The sequence below is a fragment of the Sebastes fasciatus genome, chromosome 7 (genome assembly GCF_043250625.1).
Source record: "Sebastes fasciatus isolate fSebFas1 chromosome 7, fSebFas1.pri, whole genome shotgun sequence".
Taxonomy (NCBI): domain Eukaryota; kingdom Metazoa; phylum Chordata; class Actinopteri; order Perciformes; family Sebastidae; genus Sebastes; species Sebastes fasciatus.
In genome coordinates, this window is record NC_133801.1 from 30038466 (window position 1) to 30057990 (window position 19525).

The following is a 19525-nucleotide window of genomic DNA, read 5'->3' on the forward strand; positions in this document are numbered from 1 at the left end:
TCATACTAATTGGGATTCATGATGATAAATATGAGTGGACTGTGAAACCCATTTTGTTTCAAGAAATATACATTTAATGGTTCTACTCCTTCACCATAACTCAAAAAAATAACTCAATATTTATCATATAAACTTTGTGGTAGCCTGTAGGTTATTCTTTTTTATTTCAGTTCCAACCTTGGTAATGAAGTGATACTTTTCAGACCCATTGGGCAGACCTGGGCTGTAGTGTTATTTAAAGCCAAACCACGATCTTGTCCTAAACCTAACTAAGTAGTTTTGTTGCCTAATCTTAACCAAGTTACCTACAATTCTTTAAAAGTACATGAACATGTTAGTATTGTAGTAAGACAGACTCCCAAACACCCAAACCTTTAATGCAATAAAGATCCCTCAGATTGTTTTAGAGTGTAATGATTACCATTTAGTGCAGTATCATGTGGTCCAATCAGCAGTAATAAAATAAGAACCACACTAATTTCATTATCATGCTTTGCCACTTTATTTTATTGGAAGAAATTAAAGAGCTCTTGGAATCATTCCATCTGTACACTGGCCAACTAGCTAAACCAAAGAACCCTTGACGAACCCCCTGATACGTACTTTTACACTTACACAAGCACCAACTTACACACACATAGTATATGGAGACACTGCTGGCTGTCATGGCAGTGTGCATTCACTGTATTCATTATCATTATTACATCTGTGTAACACAAATAGTTCCATTCACTCTGCTCCTATTGACATAGTATTACATTCCTTTACACATTACGATTCCCCCCCAGGGGGCATTTCTCCCATGTAATAGCCTTGCTCCATATCACACTACACTGGGATGCTACACTGCACTCATGACTGCACACACGCACACACGGCAAGTAAAACCAACATGGAATGAAAAGAAAAAAACAATCCTTCGCTCTCTAATCTGTTTAATCTACACCGCCTCCAATCTCTTTTTTCATCTTCTTCCTCCACCTTTCCTTGTACAATTTCTCCGTCTTTCTCCCTGCATAACTAACCTGTCCTTCTCTCCTTCCCTCCATTTAACAACTCTTTACCCATTCTCCACTTCTGATCCAATCTCCCCCTCTGCCTCTCTCTTTCCTCCAGCCCTCTCATCCCCCCCTCAGGCCTCTGGCAGGCTGAGTGGAGTCAGTTCAGGGCTGTAACCTCCTCACACCCTCCTCTCTCCCCCCGCTCAATCCATCTTTTCTGAAAAACATAAATACCAGTTTCCTATTACATCAGTCTGATGAAGCCAGCAGCTGAGGCAAGATTACATTACTGCTGAGAACAATACTTTTGTGAGTATGTGTATGTATGTGTGTGTGTGTGTGTGTGTGTGTGTGTGTCAGTCAATCAATCAGTCCAACAAATTTTATTTGCTTTTGCTCCCAGGGGAGAGATGTATGTACGTGTATGTGTGTGTGTGTGTGTGTGTGTGTGTGTCTTCTGTTTGTGCTTTTATGATATGAAACCAGAGGAAAACACTCTGTTGTCTTTTGTGTGTGTAGACTCCAGAGAGACAAAAGGCAAAGTGAGAAAGTCTGATCTTGCTAAATAAAAGAGAGACTTGTGTGTGCACTTGCGTGTGTGTACGTGTGTGTGTGTGTGTGTGTGTGTGTGTGTGTGTGTGTGTGTGTGTGCCTGTAAATCAGATTGATTGCAGCTATAATTAAATTGTATGTGCTCCCAGAGATCATGTCTCCCCCCTGCCTCCCTCCTCCCGCCATTCTCTCTCTGTGTGTCGCTCTCTTTTACGGTAAGTAGGAGACGGTCATGTTGCCAGTGTGTCACTCTCAGGATTTCTTCCATTTGCCCCCACGGACTCATTTGAACCTAAAGTGTTTCAAGGCTGGCCCACACTAAACTAAACACTTTTTCAGATCTCAACAGATTTTGAAAATGTGAGGAAATCCCACACATAACGACATGTTATGTTGAATTTAACAGTTTAGTTCCTGTAGTGTGTGGAGAGCAACGACTTGGCTAAAAGCAGCACAACACACACTAACAGATTCATTCATGAACAACAAGAGTCCCGACTAAAAAAAACAGAAATCTCACAAAATCTCTCACGATCAAACGTGACTTTAGTGTAAACAAACATGTCGGATGACGAGCAGGAAGAAATAGTGATGTTAATTTTTGCACTACTTTGTACTGGAAGTTCACAAAAGAATGGATGGAGGAAGTCATAGAGACACTTTAAAAAATGTTGTTGCCACAAATCGACAAGTTGGTCCTCCATTTGTGAGCTCAATCTTACTATTACTTTATTCTTCGCGTTTTGCATTAGCTCATGCATTAGCCGGGTTGGTTCTCAATTCTTGGTTCTCAATTGGCTATCGTTCTTTCCAACGTGACTGCGTCATCGGCTGTCCTCGGGTTTCCCACACACAACAGAATATCCCATCATAAATATTGAGCGTGTTGAATATTTACGATTTGAGATTGGTGCGGCCAGGATGGACTTCCGAGCCTGTCGGGGGATTTAAAAAACGCTCTTAACATACCTCACACTTAAGATAATCTTTAGAACCATTCAAAAATCAGAGCTTTGTTGACGATTGCCAGGAGGGGGAATCAGGCCTAAAATCGTCTTGATTCTCGTGGAGTGTGTACCCGGCACATGTTATGCTACCTGATATTGTATTACACTCAACCAGTGTATGAAGGGCTCGTTGTGTTCGTTGTTTTGAAAAAAAAAAAAAATGTTGGTTTGAGGTTTTTCATGGGATTTGTTATAAATCTTAATCTTAATTTGTTTAAAAAGTATAGAATATCAGCAGACTTATTCTGTAAAGGTAGAATATGTTACAGTTGTCGGTTGGTGTTTGCAAACACACGGCATTCCAAGTTGGATCCTCCTCCTTGGCGAGGGAGGGAGAGAGAGAGCAGCGGTGGTAGAGCGAGCTATAGAGTGAATGAAGAGAGGGAGCAGCATTAGTGATAAACAAAGCCAACCCGGTCTCACGGGAAGGTGTACAAATGAATGATAAAAGAACGCATTTTAGCCTTTATTCATTTATACGCCACACAAACTTCTGCTTAAACCACTTAGTTAGGGAAAGGGAAAACGTCATGGTTGGGCTTAAAATTAGTAAGTAAACTAAGTAAATTCTTACCATAGTATTATACACGGATGCATTTACATTGCAGTCAGTAAAGGATACATGGCGTACAAATGACACAGAAATCAAGAAAGGCTTTGCATGCTAAACGTCTTGAGCATTGTCGTGGCATTTATACAACTTTTCGTGCGAACCGGCTGACAAAGCAGTGAATCAGAGAAATACGGTTACGTTCTAAGGCACAAATATACACACAACTAACTCCGCACAACCCTGCGGGAAGGTGAGGGACAGATTTTTTGCCTCCAGGCAGAGGGCTGCAGGGTCTCTGCAGAAACAGACACCACCACACACTTCTAGTGGGGCATAAGTGATGAGTGAGAGGGATTCTTTTTTTTATGACTCTATACATTGTTTTTTAGAAAATTCCTGCATGCCTTTAAGCCAACCTGGCCTTCTTTTGTAAATTAGTAAAGACTAAAAGTGATCAGCTTCAAGTGTATTTGTGTTATGCTTGAGCACACACACACACACCGTCTCATCTATTTCAAATGTAAAAGAAAGTATGAAAAAGACATTATGGGAAGAGTAAATAACAATAAAGTCTCATAAGGACACACCATTGTTTAGACATAAAGTTTTCCCACTTTATTTCGTACTTATTTGGATGTTTTTAATTACAGTCAGTATAGCAATTTAACACCTCCTCATCCTCTCATCTAACCCGATCCTCATCGAGTGACAGAGAGGACTTGCAGATAAGAAGTCGAAGCAGATGGGCCTTCGCCCAAAGCTCCGTTGTAATTTCTTTGTTAAAGAGGGAAGGATTGGCTGCATGATCACAGTTGGCGCCTGAAGTTGGCATTTGTGAGAGTGACACTGTGATGTGAATTTTATTATTCTCTGTAATGAGCTGACAGTTATTGCATTGTTGTGCCTTAATTATGTTGGATTGGAATTGCCTTTTCGATTATGAGGAGCCACCTTCAAGACTCCTATTCAATTTTCTCGCTTCTCCAATTCCCCGTCACTTGCCATCACACCTCCCCCTGCCAGCATGACTTCAACACCGTGTATTCACTATAAAGCACCCTTAAAGTGGACTTATCATGCTCATTTTCAGGTTCATACTTGTATAAATATGTTGCACCTTTGCAAAGGTAGTTCTCAAGCTGTGGGCGGTATATTCAAATGAACCTGTATGCGACATAGGAAGGGGAGCCAAATATGATCGGCTTGTTGAATCACGTGTTTCTGATCTAGGCAGCCTACAAAAAAACTGACTGGGTTGTCTTATTTCACAGTTTGTGGGTTGGTATAGGCACTCTCAAATGTATGTGCACAAGCACTGAAGAAAAGGCTTTTTTAATCTTAAGTGATTGCCTATTCATGAAAACATTAAAAGTGCACCATGGACAGCGTGAACAAAAGAGCAACAGCTTGTTACAGAAATGGTAAAAATGAAGGAGAGCAAAGGGATGGATTGATAACAACAAGTATATATTGATGAACTAAAATACTTGGTTAAGTTTAGAATACTACTTTCTGCCACCAACAGGGCACACTAAATTCTGAATGTCGGCACTGGACGTAAATAGTGAGGCGTGAACTCGTCCAATAGGGATGCAATTCATGCCGATACTGGGATGGAGATTATGTATATAGAGCATATTGTAAACCCTTACTTTCCCTGTAGAAAATGTTTTTAGTTTGCACTCCTATATCACTGTCAGACTGTGATGGACAGTAAAAAGTATCACATTGATGCAGCAGAATCAGAGATATCGTCTTTTTTTATTCCATTCTTTCTAAAACCTGGTGCCTACATTGCCCACAATGCAACTCGGCCACCGACAGTCTGGAGATTTGGGTGTATTTTGCTAGTAGGAGCTAATGTCGCCTCAAGCCGCTGGTCCCAAGCAGAGATGAGGAGTGGGTTAGAGAGGTCTGGTAAACTAACTCCACACCACCAGATCTTTTTCATTTTCAAACTTGTAGTCTTCAGCACCCAACCGACGCTGACTCAAGTGACCAATCCCATGAGGCAATTTAACAGAAAATCAGACGAATAGCATTTTTTTCTTACATATACAGTAGCACTTCCCAAAACCTGTAGATAAACTTTGATGTGTAAAATCGGAGTTCCCCTTTAAGCAGGTTCAATGGGAAAAAAATATCCTTATCACTTACATCTAAACATGTATCAGTTGTGTTTGACTTGGAAACAATCTGAGCAATTTATGAGAAAAAGAATGAACGTTCAGTGGCATGAAATGTTGCTTGCTATGAGAGTTGAGTGATTCTTGGCACAGGAAGTGATTACACTGTTGTTTTGAATGCACCTCAGTAAATATTCAGACTGTGCAAATCAAAAATCTACGGATCACTGAATAAAACCCATTAGTAGACCTACGGATGATTTTAGTGCCAAGCTTCTCATCAGGTTTTTAGCCAATCAGCCAAATTTGCCACAGGCATAACTCTTAGAATAAGTTTTATTTTGATAAAGATACATTTTGTCTGTTTTTTGTTGTAAATTAAGATTTAACAATGATAAATAATGGGGTACTATTTTAAGGTTTCCATAAGGGTTCAGTATCTAAAAAAACAAACGAAATGAAATTTAGGATTTTTCTTTTTTAATTTGCGGTGCAGTGCTTGATAAATATACATGCAGTGTTATTACCCATCTTGACATAAAAAATATTTACTAAATAACGTGATTTAATAAAATCCTCAATGTTGAGATACATAAAATGAACTAATACAATTATAATATGACATTATTTCAAATGGAATTGTTTCATATACATATTACTTTACACCACATTAAAATATTTTTTTGTTTATTAATCATTTATATGATTTTTTCATCTAAATGTGCCTGTCCCACACCTCCGAGTCCTTACCGTAACACTGAACAAATACCACAGTAAAAGTTTTATTCAAAGCCAAACAAATCTAGTTTCTATCGAAACAGAAGTTAGCAAGTGAGCTCTTGGATGACAGGTTGGGCTGCCCACATAGGTGACCCTCAAGATCAAGAAAAACAAAGTTAACAGCATCTTTTCTTCTGTAGTATTTATGTGTGTCCTTACCATACAGCTTAGTGAACTACATTTAGAATTCATGTATATTACAGTAGATGCTAAGAGTCAACGCTAACGCAGCAGACATTGCTAGCTGCCATTTATCTGCAATATTAGCAAAAATGTAATTTCCGCAACATGTCTTGCGGTAAAGACTTTAGAATTGCAATATCTGTCATAAATAAACAACATATTTTATATATTTTGTGTGATAAGACTGACATCTATGGTTACTGTGTACATTTTTCAGGGTGTAGAGAAAATGCTTGTCAAATTGTTAGTTGCAGAAATTTTCAGACATCCTTGACAAAAATTTGGATGTCAAGGATCTGACAGGCAGTTTGTTTGAAGCATACTGAGCATGCACCTCAGACAGAGCTATATTTTGCAGGTACTCTGAATAGCCAGTCCTCATGCCGGATGCTGTTAGGTGCCCAAACATGTTCACAACACGTAGTCGATGTTTTGGTACTAATTTCAGTTTTTTTTTAAAAATCCCATTTCCTTAGAATATATGTTGCCTTATTCAGACTCCTCTGTGTCTGTCATTTATATCCATCCAGTTCAGTGCGATCAAGTGAAAAGCGGCAGTCAAAGCCGTGAAGAGCTGCAGTCTTTCCTCCTGTTGTGCTTCGTCAGTCTCTGCGGCTTCACACCGAGCATCAGTAGGTGGGATTGTAAAGTGCCCAAACTGTCTCCCTCACAGACGTTAATTAATCCCAAAATACCAATAATGAATGACTTTGCTCCCCTTTTGATTTTTTAATTTTCTGATGATCCCTTGTCAATAATTCGGATCAGGTATGAACGTTCTTGATGAATAATAAAATAAACATAAAGAGGAAAAGTTATTTTCCGTTGAAGCCTGTTGCCTGTTATTTTGGAGGCGAGACAGAGAATAAAGTGAAGTCCAGTGCTCTGCTGCTGCATGCAAACGTATCCAGATACGGCACTCTGTGGGCCGGCACAGCCAGGGAGAAACGCCACAGGCATCACACGCTCACAAACACACACACACACACACACACACACACACACACACACACACACACACACACATCTACACAGCCAGGCATGTAGAACACGTACACAGATTCATCCAACAACTCCTCCCCTCCACAACACATACACACACACACAGGTACAAACGCTACTGGCGAAAATCCAAACAAGATTAGGCCCCCTGTTGACGACACCTGTCAATACAGCTCTTGCCTGAAGGATGCAGTTGCATGGTGATTCATTACACCATGTTTGTGCGCACAAACACATGGTTAGTCATTGGTTTCTTTTACTACACTCACAGTAGAAAATATTCTATATTCTCCTCTGTTCATACTCTTTGCTCTCCAGGTATTTCTGTTTCCTGTTTAATGTCTTTTTGTCTTTAGATCTCACCTATACTGCCCTGCCTCTGGAAGGAAATCCTTACTTCCGTAGTCAGCTTACTGTTTCATTCAGCCTTCGTTAGTCTCCGACGCTGGCTGGAGAAACTCGCCTTATTTTTGGGTCTGATTACACTGCTGTATGAGACTGGAGGCATTTCTTCAGACTGTAATGAACTGGCTGAACTTTTGATGAGTGTAAAACATCTTCATCAGTTCTATCATCAGTCTCAGGGTAGAAAAGGTTGCATGTATAGGTTGTTTGATAAGTACTCAAAAATCAATATGAGCCTACCCAAGCCTGGGAAATTTGAATTCTGAAATATCCTAATGAAGGGAAGGTAATGCCATGCACACACTACACGAGAATCAAGACGATTTTGGGCCTGATTCCTCCTGACGATTGTCAGCAAAGCTCTGAGTTTTTGATGGTGCTAAAGATTATCTTTCCAGATATTCCTGTGGTGTGACGGATGTTAAAAGTGTCTTTATATCCCCCGATCGGCTCAAAAAGTCCACCGTGGCCACATCGATTTCAAATCGTAAATTTTAAACAATATTTACGATGGGATATCCTGTTGTGTGTGGGGAACCTGGAGGACAGCCGATGATGCAGTCACATGGGAAAGAACGATAGCTAATTGAAAACCAAGCTGACTGAAGTGAAAGGACAACCACCACCGTCATGGCGGCTGCGGCAAATGTATGAGCTAATGCAAAATGTGAAGCATAAAGTAAAAGGAAAGATCTGTGGAAACAACACGAGTGTTTATTTAGCGTGTTTTCATGACTTCATCCATCCATTCTTCGTGAATTTTCAGTACAAACTAGTGCAAAAACTAACATCGCTAATTCTTCCTGCCCGTCGTCCGCCATGTTTGTTTTGTCGGCGTGATGACGTTTAGTAGTCTCATTTAGCCACTTGTTAGCAATCGCCTTTTTCAAGACACATAAAGGCTTCAAAATTCACGAGTGGGGTATTTATTGATGTATTTCATCTCATAGAATAAAATGTTAAATTCTCTTCAGCTTGTGTTAACCACAGACCTTGTTTCAAGCATCTAACTAAAAACCCATCTACATACAGACGAGGGAACCTGGAAGTGCTAAAATGCGGACTCATTTGCGGGTTTTAGGACTCATTCCTGCAGCTCTCTATTAGCCTGCAGAGCTCTTCTCAGGACTCTGTGGGCCCGTAGTACACATTGTTCTTGATTGACATCTCCCTCACTCCCCTGTTAGTTTTGTGACACCTGTTAGGACAGGGCAATTTACATCTTTGTCATCTTATTGGTTCAGACAGTTTGGAGACCTCTTGCCGTTCCAGAACAGCTAATGAGCCAGAGGAGGAGACACCTGTGTAGGTTTGAATATGGAATAAACGTAGGCTGTATTCGAAACCGCCCACTACATACTACTGACGAACGCAGTATGCAGTATGGACTGTATACTGTATACTGCGTTCCTGAGTAGTATGCAGTATGAAACGGTTAAAGCGATGTATTTTGCAGTATACTAGACCAGGCTGTGGCCTTTAAACCAGCTCTTAAAACACTGTACAAAAAAAACGAACTTACCACTATTGCAATATTATTGACAAATAAAACTTAGATTTGTTTGTTTATGTTATGTTTGTTTACTTTATAAGATACTGCAGGTTTTAACTATTTATTCCAACAGCTCATAATGAAGTGAGACAAACAGGATCATCAACAAAGGGAGACGGTAATTATAAAAAATTCCCCGACAATTTACGTTACTCAAACTACTTTTTTAGTTACAGAAACAAAACAGTGGGATGATATCCTTACAAATAAATATTAACTATTTGGCCCACTTTTAATGGTTTTAGACAATCCTTGTATGTACAGTATGATGTAATGTATGATCTTTTTAACCTCATTACAGATTTTAACATCAATACTTACTATGAACTTACTATGTTTTTGTAACGTATTAACAGTAATACACTTATAGCCTTTTTTTTTTTTTAACTTGTCACACATTCAGGAATTGATTCTACAATTACTACAATTTCATTTAGCAGACGCTTTTGTCCAAAGCAACTTTACATCTTAGAGTTTTGTATACGAGCAAGGATCTAGATAGGAGGGAACAACGGAAGTGGCAACAACAGCTTCAAGTCTGATTGGACACCGGTGCTGACAGGCAATGCACAGGGTGTATAGAAGCAGTTTTTTTTGTCATCATCATCATTAACAACATCAACAATGTCATCAATAGCATCAGTGTCATTAGGTGCGAAGGTGTTCATGAAAGAGCTAGATTTTAGCTTTTTCTTAATGGTAGAAAGGGATTCTGCAGATCGAATAGATCCAGTATGAATGTTCTTGATGACTATTAAAATAAATGGAAAAAAGGAAAAGTAATTTGCCGTTGGAGCGTGCCTGTTATTTTGGAGGCAAGACAGACTCATTCCACCAGCGGGGGACTACAGAGGAGACGAATCTAGTTAGCAACTTAGGGCCTTAGCTAGCGACTTAGCGAGCAACGGGGTTTTGAATTTAATGCGAGCGGCGACTGGGAGCCAGTGGAGGGAAATGAACAGCGGAGTGACGTGTGCTGTTTTGGGTTGGTTGAAGACCAGTCGCGCTGCTGCGTTCTGGATCATCTGCAGAGGTTTGAATGTGCATGCAGGGAGGCCTTGCCAATAGGGAGTTGCAGTAGTCAATGCGTGATATCACAAGAATCAAGAACCGTGTGTTCAGAGATGCATGAAGCTGGGGGGTGGAAGGAGAACAATATCAAGAGATGAAGGTTGGGGTATAGCCTAGTACCAGCAGGAACTTGAATCTACTTTCCCCCCCGCTCATTGCGTGTACCGACCACATGAAGAATGAATTACCATAATGGACTATTAATCCCAGATGTATGAATGAAGTCTCGTACTTATATTTCCTGTTTTTCTCCGAGCTGCGTCTTCAATTTCCTCGTGTTCCTCCATCTCGCTATTGAATGTTCCCTCTGGGTAATATCACACTGTTGTCTCAGTTCATCTCCTCCGTCCCCCCGCCCCCCTCCTCCCTGATGAGAATGGACAGTCATGTTCCAGTAGCTGCAGACTGGGAGGGGTGGGAGGACTGGAGGGGTTGGCAGATAGCATGTGTGTGTGTGTGTGTGTGGGGAGGGCTGCTGGCAGGAGGAGTCATGCTGGGATTGCCCTCCGCTGCAGCCGCTAAACATTCAGCTGCCTTCCCATCAGCCCCTCTGTTATTACCACGGACCAGCGAACCCACTGACTGACTCAACAGCTGCCCAGGGTATATTGATGTATGTGTATGTGTGTGTGTGTGTTTGAGTATGCATGTGTTTTCTTACAGTGAACCACCGCCAGGGGCATGTGAGTGCTTACATTTGAGAGTGAAATGACGCAAGTGTGTGTGTATATAGAGTCAATAGCTGCCAAGTGTATGTGTGTGTTTTTGAAGTTAAAAATTAATGATGCATCTGTGTGTGTGTGTGTGTGTGTGGATGGTGGAGGATTAGCTCGGGATGCGCCGATATTTGTGTAATTTCCCGCTGGTTGCCACCTCTAGATGTTTCAAATATTCTGTTTAAAGAGTAGGAATTTATGTTTTCAGCACAACTAATCCAGGAATTGTATTGCATCTTTCCAGATTCACCTTTCGGATGAGTCAGAATTGAACTACTCAGTCTCATTCAACATAGAAACCCACTTTGAAATAAAAAGAGTTATAGGAAAATAGGGGCTTTTTGTGTTTGTCTTGAAGATTTCTCTGCTGTTTCCGCCCCGCTGTGACTGTGGATCGGCAGATGCAGCGTGATGTGAGATCTGTAATTCAAAGTAAATGCGGCACGCCGGATTCAGCTCAGTTTGAAACTCAAACATGCAGTGGTGGAGGAAGTACTCTGATCCTTTACTTTAGTTAAAGAACCAATATAGAAAGTCCTGCATTCTAAATCCTATTTAATATTATAGTCCTTATGATTTCTGTCCTAATACTACAACTCCCAGAACTCTGTGGGCAGGGAACAGTTCCTCTGTCAGAAATACAATACAATGCCCCATTTCCTATGAATCCCTTGTGCATGTGAAGGCAATGTGAATTCTGTGCGGCAATGTGGACTCTGCCACTAACAATGAAAGCTACTATATAGAGAGGTAATTGTAAAAGTAAAAATAAAATAAATACATTGAATGGCTGTTACGTTCCCCCGTTTAGGGTTGGTGTTGTTGCGAAGGGACACGGTACAAATTCAACCATACAGGCACGACCGAACATGCTGGCCAAACATCCGTCCCAAAGCAAGGTAAAAGCCAATGATGTGGCAGAAATTCTGGTGTGGCATCTGGGCTGGCCGCCCCGGCTATCCCGGCCACTCCTTCAAAACCACGCATGCCACCCGGCCCTGATGGGTGATTGGGCCCAGCCGCTCACCACAGCTGCATGCTGGGGGAGGGTGACACCTGAGAGAGAGCTGAAACACAACAAACAACACAGCATGTAACAATGGCTATTGCTAATACCAGCCAATTATACAGTACACTAAGAAAAAATCCGTAGAAAAACAGATAATGTCCTTGCAGAAAATACTAGTTAATTTTCCGTTTAGTTTACGGATATTTTCTTCAACCCTAAAATGAAAATTTCTGTTGATTTACAGTATATCCTTCGTACCTAGCCAAATAGCAGGCCCAACCTTTACATTGTGGAGGGAAAACAGATGCTGTACGTTACCTATCGGTCTTTGCGGATCGCCTGAGACTAAATATGGGGCTAACTCTACCTGACGTCCACTGAAGTCTAAAATATAAGCAATGGTAAAACGTAAATTACAATACCAAACTTGCGTTAGCCTCAAAATGAGTCAGCAAAATATTCCTTGCGTATCTGGTAACGTTAATGGTTGACAACAGCTGAACTAAACAACAAAACGGCTTTCTAACTAAAATGGTACTGATCTAATGTTAAGTCCTTCTTTCTCCAAATCAGAAATCTGAACTAAACTTTGCCGTGTGTGACATTCTCTGCCTCTTTCAACTTTCGCGCTAGCGGAGGTTCTTGTTCCCACAATGCAATACGTATCTAAAAATACGGGTCAAACTACTGTGAAAAATCAATACAGAAAATTCCTTCATATTATTACGGTACATTGGCCTGTATTTTTACGGACTTTTGTTAGAGTGTAGATAGTTGATGGAAATCTTAAGGATTATAATTTTAATTACATTAAAAGTACAGAAGTTTTATCAGCAAAATGTAAGAGTATCAAAAGTAAAAGTATTCATTCTGCAGAACAATGACCACGGTGACTGATATTATATATGACATTATTAAGCTAATATTGATGTATCAATGTGTAAGCAGCATTTTACTGTTGTAGCTGGTTGAGCTGGAACTCATTTTAACTCCCTATATACAGTTAGGTAGTTTAGTCCAGTGGTTCCCAATCTAGGGCTCCCTCTAAAGGATCACAAGATAAATCTGGGGTCAAGAGAGGATTATCGGGGGAGGAAAGAAGAAAAGAAATAAGTTCTGTATATTTTATTTTATTGTTTTTTTTTACTTTTCTCTAATGTTTGCTTTTTTTTGTGAAATATTGGATGGTTAAATTTTTTGGGGGGGGATTTTCTAATGGTTCAAAAGCCAAAAATGCATTGTTTTAACAATGCATTTTATTTTATAAGCTTATCATATGCTTTTCTATATAAATAAATATGTATTATTATTCTGATAAGTAACTAGTACATATATTTATTTCCCTCTGAAATGCAGTGGAGTAGAAATATAAAGTGAAGTACAAGTACCTCAAAGTTGTACTTAAGTACAGTCCTTGAGTAAATGTACTTAGTTACTTTCCACCTTTGTAAATGCTGCTGACGTCAAACTGAACCCGTCCTTTTAAATCAGCAGTACACCTTTCGGTTTTCGCACCTGCGAGAAAACATTGATCAAACTGTTTTTTTTTATAATTTTGTGGTGCATTCAGTGGACGCCTGCAGCACGTTATTTTGATGCTGCTGTTTTTCTTTGCAAGTGATGTCTGTAAATGGTTTAGCACTTATGAAATCACCCTTGTAGATCCAGACAAAATGATAGCTATTTTTTAAGCGGACATGAAGTCTTTGCAAATATGTGTTATGAGTTGTTGCCTAGGCGCCCTAATAACACAGCAACGAAACAGGTTTTCAAGGTTCAGGCTTTATTGGCCCGGAGGGGAAAGCTGACCTGCAGCAGAGAACGCAAAAATATACAATATAATACAATATACTATAATAAAATTGATAGATAAAAGACATAAAGCACGTGATACAGTTAGAGCACTACACTATGCAATATTAGACAGTATATGTCCTTTATAGGTAGGTGTGGGTAATAAATTTAAAATAATAATATCCTTTTAGTGTATCCCTTAAATTGAAAAGAATATTTTCTCCAGCTTGGTACTATACAGTCAAACTTGGCTTCCATTATGACATTTATTTGGACCAGTTTGGTGTGGAACCCAAACTGGCAGAATCATCTGCTCCTTTCCTGCGATCTGGAAATTAATGTTGGTGTCACTGTGCTGTAAGCTCTCCAAATAGTGGAGGAGGGAAAAGAAACTTTATGAAGTCTCCTCTGGCAGAGGATGCACAGATGCAGTGTCCTTCCCAGACATCTTTACAGACTTGGCAGAGTTACAGTACCTTGCCGTGGCCGCGGCCAGAATATGACATCATCGTAAAAAACCTGAGCAGTCATGGCAATCAGGTTATATCCGTACTTCAGGTGTTAAGGATTATGAGTTAGAGGATGAGCTTGATTTACCTTTAGTCTCTTACAACAGCAGTGCTGCATGTTTGAGCTGAGAACTCATCAGTCGTCTGTATCAGCAACATCACTGTGAGTGAGAGGGCGATAAAAAAACGAAGAGAGAAAAACAGAGTAGAGGGACAGAAAAAAAGACGTAACTGATAATGTGATACTGACACAGGAGGAAGAGATTTAAGGAGTAAAAAATAACAGGGGATATGAGTTAAATAGATAAATGTGTGTGTGATACAATGAACAAATGAGAAGTTTTCTTTGCTAAGCCCCGCCCCCCCTTAGTTACTGTTGCTACGCCCGTCAAGCTTTCCGTTCTGCACGGCACATACAATGTGACAACAGTGAAGTTTCCATCCAAATCAGTGGTCTGAAAAGTGAAGCCAATGCAGAAGTGCCTTAAACTTGCATTCTTTCTAGTATCCAGCAGGGGGCGACTCCTATGGTTGCAAAAAGAAGTCTGAGTGTATAGAAGTCTATGAGAAAATGAGCCTACTTCTCACTTGATTTGTTACCTCAGTAAACATTGTAAACATTTAGAGTCAAATAGACCATAAAGCAGGGGATGCTTTAGGGCGTGGCTACCTTGTGATTGACAGGTCGCTACAACAGCTTTGTCCGGTCTCGGTGTTGTCCGCGTTTTCGCCGTAAAACTTTAACCCTTTCAAAGTGTGTTTTCAGTTCATGAAAGTTAATTATAACCTTTTTGGTCGCCTACATATGTCTTATTCACCATTCGGTTGTACTTAACTCCACCCTCTCGTGTCATACCAAGATGGCGACAGTCAAAATGCCAAACCCTGGGCCAAACTACACCTACCACGTTGTGAAAGTAAAGGTGAAACTTAACGTTGCAAATTAAAACAAAAAAAAATAATAGTTATAGTTATAATAGTTTAGGTTGGTTAGGTTTAGGAAGATATTGTGGTTTGGTTAAAGAGTTAGCCCTGTAACTTAGCCTATACTGTTGGCAGTGCAAACGTAGCTCTACCTTTTGTGTGATCGTCTCAAATTGCATCTAATGCTAGGCCTACACTTGACAAGGATTGAGATAAATGGGTAACACTTTATAATAAGGGTGCAAATCATATACTTAAGTAATGCTTAACTAATGCATGACTCATAATAATTTAATGCATGAATTAATACAGGATGTATCATGAATTGGGTCACAGCTTCAAACCCGGCTTGGGGCTCTTCTATGTGGAGTTTGCATGTTCTCCTCCTGTTAGCATGGGTTTTCTCCGGGTTCTCAGGCTTCCTCCCCGAGTCCAAAGACATGCAAGTTAGTTGTTTGCAGGTAGTAGGTTTAGCGAAAGGCTAATTTGAGAAACTATGAAGGAATTGAGGGAAAAAAAATCAAATGACGGTGGAATGGTTTGATATTTCCCATCTTGGTAAAGCATGCATTTGTGCTTTTTGAAAAAACTATAGCGTATACTGTTATAGCAATATTGATTCTGGTTTATGATGATGCTACTGAGAGGGAATCCAAGAGGAGTTAGACAGAGACACTGTTACACTGAAACAACCTGCCATCAGCAATGACCTCGGGGAGAAAAAGCAGCTTCATAACAGCAAAACAATAAGAAAACAGCTCTTTTTTTAAGTTGTTTAGCTCTTCCAGTTTTTTAAATGTTCAATATAAATATTAACACATCCTTATATCTATACATGTCTGCATATTTGAGTGGTTAAACAAGTAAGATCCATAAATTCTGAGCAAAAACCTGAACAAACCTACCACCTATACAGCCTGTCACTGTCCCTCAAGCTGTCGTGAAAATATTATTTCAGCCATAAAAAAGCCAGGTTGAAGACAAACTACTTCTACGCCCAGGGAAGAGTGTTGATTTGTGGAGACTTTAAAGGGATAGTTCAGGTGTTTTGAAGTGGGGTTGTATGGGGTACTTATCCAGAGTCAGTGTATTACCTAAAGTAGATGGTGGTCTGCATGCCCCCAGTTTGGAAAGTATTTTAAATATAGCGTACACTAAAACGGATATAATTTGTAATAATGTGTATTTTGTAGAGAGAACATAAATAGGAAAGTGTGCAGGTTTTAAGGAATATAAACACTCGAATGTTTTAAAATCCATTGGTTATTAACTTACTCATGAGTTCTTTTATCAGGGAGGCTATAGAAATAGTTTATAGTTTCACAGTACCTACTATTATAGTTTTACTAGCCTATTGTTAATATATAAGCCTACTCAATTCTAAACATACACATCAGCTGTATTTTTAAACCCTTCATAGTAACACAATTTTACTGTATTTGTAAATATTCTTATCTGTAAAGTAAAATTGTTTAAAATATAATACGGTTGCTTTCTGTATAAAAAAGCATCTATAACATTATTTTAACAGTCGTGTTGTGATTTTAACTGTATTGGATTGCTTGTTGTATTACAGTTTTTCTGTGTTTAAACTACAGTAATCTGTAAATTCTCCAAAATATATATGATTATTTTAACACACTCTGAAATTAACAGTTGTGTTTGGTTTAGTAATTTACAGAATATTACTGTAAATCAAACACTGCTTTATTGTTTTTTTATTTACAGTTTTTTCATGTCATGATTTTACAGCTTTTTAATGTAAATTTCACAGACATTTTCTTTTTACATTGTGCGCCTTTCTTTTAGGTGGCTAAAATATGTTTTTCTGCCGTCCCCGTCCACAGCACTGTATTGCTTTGCTCTGGTGCTCCTGTCTGTTTTCTCGATGCTGGGGGCGCGCCAACTGTCATCTACTGTAAGTAATACACCTACTATGGATAAGTACCTCATACAACCCCACTGCAAAACACCCAAACTATCCCTTTAATACACACACAGACAACATGCCTAGCTTCAGTGTAAATAATAGAGGCATCATATACAGCACTGTATTCAGCCATGTTTAGATCTAGACTGAAGCCATTGTCCATATAGAGCTCCGCAACGCACTATGCCTGGACTATTCAAAAGACTCCTCAAAACCCACGTCTTCACCAAGGCCTATGGCCTCTAGCTACTGCTATGTTCCATTGTTGTGTTTATTTATGTCTTTGTTAAGCGTCCTTGGGTTTCTTGAAAGGCGCTATATAAATCCAAGTTATTATTATTATTATTATTGTTACGCAATCATTTCATCATTGTGTTTTTAACACTTTTTTTTTTTGCATGACTTTATCACACTTTATACTGAAAGATACTTTCTGAACTACCTTAACATCAATAATATGGTGGTCAGTCAACTGCAGTTTGGGGTGTGGCATCTAAACTACAGTACTACTTGTGGTGAACTAATACAGAGCACAGTGGTGATATTAAAGACACATATGTTAAAGCCCATAGGGCTCACTTATCTGCCAAAATTGTTGACAGCTGTTGTTTGTTTACATATGGAGCAGATAATACAGGAGCTATCTTTGGTCTTATTAGACTTAGACTTATTACTTAAAATGTACATGGTCAAAAGTAGAGAAAATCAGTTGCAACAAGCTAAAGGGTGAAACGTACAGAATGGAGTATGTGTTAGAAATACAAGACATAAAAACACTCATGAGGCATGATCGAAGTGAAGCTATTCACTCATATGCTCAATCCATCCCAAAGACAGGTTTTCACTATAATAATGCTAGATAAGGCCAGAGTCTCATCTAGGCCTCCATGTAAAATTCAGATTTGGATTTTTAATTAGATTTCTTTTATTAAGATTTTTTTTCATAAATAACTGCATTATTATAATATAAATAAACAATTGGTCTCGAATATTGTTGGCTTAAAATGTTTTAGTCAGTTTCACTACAATTTACACTTTTATGTAAAAATATGTTCGGCCAGGCAGATAAAAAGTGTGAGAAAGACAGTTACAGGGGTTAAAAGTGTATGCATTTCTTTCTTTCTTTCTTCATTTTCTTACCTCGAATTTTTTATTTTTTTTTATTATTATTTTTATCATTATTATTATTATTTTTAGAGTGCGACCAGCGACCCCCAGAAGGTGGCGCCCTAGGCGACCGCCTATATGGCCTATGACTTAAGCCGGCCCTGGATAAGGCACCTCCACGAACTCTTCTTGTGGCTGTGTTTTTTGGCCAGGACTCCTGTACATTTGTTGGTCTCGTTGGCTAACCTGAGTCATATATCGCACATGGATGTATAAAGAGAACTGGATACAGCCATGGAGGCGGGCTCCCGTTCATTCCTATGAAAGTTGCTCAGTGTTGCATGAAGAGACCCTGACCCTAAAACAGTTATCATGTTGTCATGTTGTTGTTTTAATGTCTAGACAAACAGTTTTTCAGCCAGGTCAAGGGGACATTTTCAAACAATTGGTCAGATCTTTGTCTAAGCCAGGGTCTGTAGACTGTCTGCTGAATGAGAGGAGACTGTGGAAGCAGACATCACCTCTTGGCTCTGCTGCCAACGAAATCAAAGACTTGAGTCCTTTTTCCTTTCAGGACTAACTGTGGCTCCGACTACAGACATGTCTGTGAGATCATAAATGACCTCATGTTGTAAACACGCACAAACAAAGAACCGGCTGCGACTACTGAGGCCTTCTCTGTTGGCATGATCTATAGAAAAATTTTCTGTAAAGACGTGTATGTAACAGCTCAAATCGAAACCTAACCAAACTGCAGGATATCATTATTTGTCATGTAACCCAAACAAACACTGGATTATCTTCAACCGGCCCTCAGTCTCAGTTCTGAGTCACAATGACCCTCCTGCACAAGGTCTATAGCAGATCCTGCTTCTGTTCCGCCACACTTGTGCCCCAGACATTAACCTCCTAAAAAGCTGAAATATTAATATTCCAAAGGTCCAGATGTCATGGAAAGAAGTCAAGCTTCACCTGAATAACAACTCAAATTCAATAGTGCACCTGACAGACAGACCAGGCAGACCCAAGATCTCCTCCAGCTGAAACTTTTATTTAGCTGTAAATGAAGCGAGAGAGAGAGAGAGAGAGAGAGAGAGAGAGAGAGAGAGAAAGCTCAAAGGGCCTTCAGTGTCATCCATCCATCCGTGCATCCATTATCTGTAACCGATTATCCTATTCAGGGTCACGGGGGGATCCCAGCTGACATTGGGCGAAGGTGGGGTACAGCCTGTTGCGAGGTTGCCAGCCTATCGCAGGGCTGACACACAGAGACAGACAACCATTCACGCTCACACTCACACCTA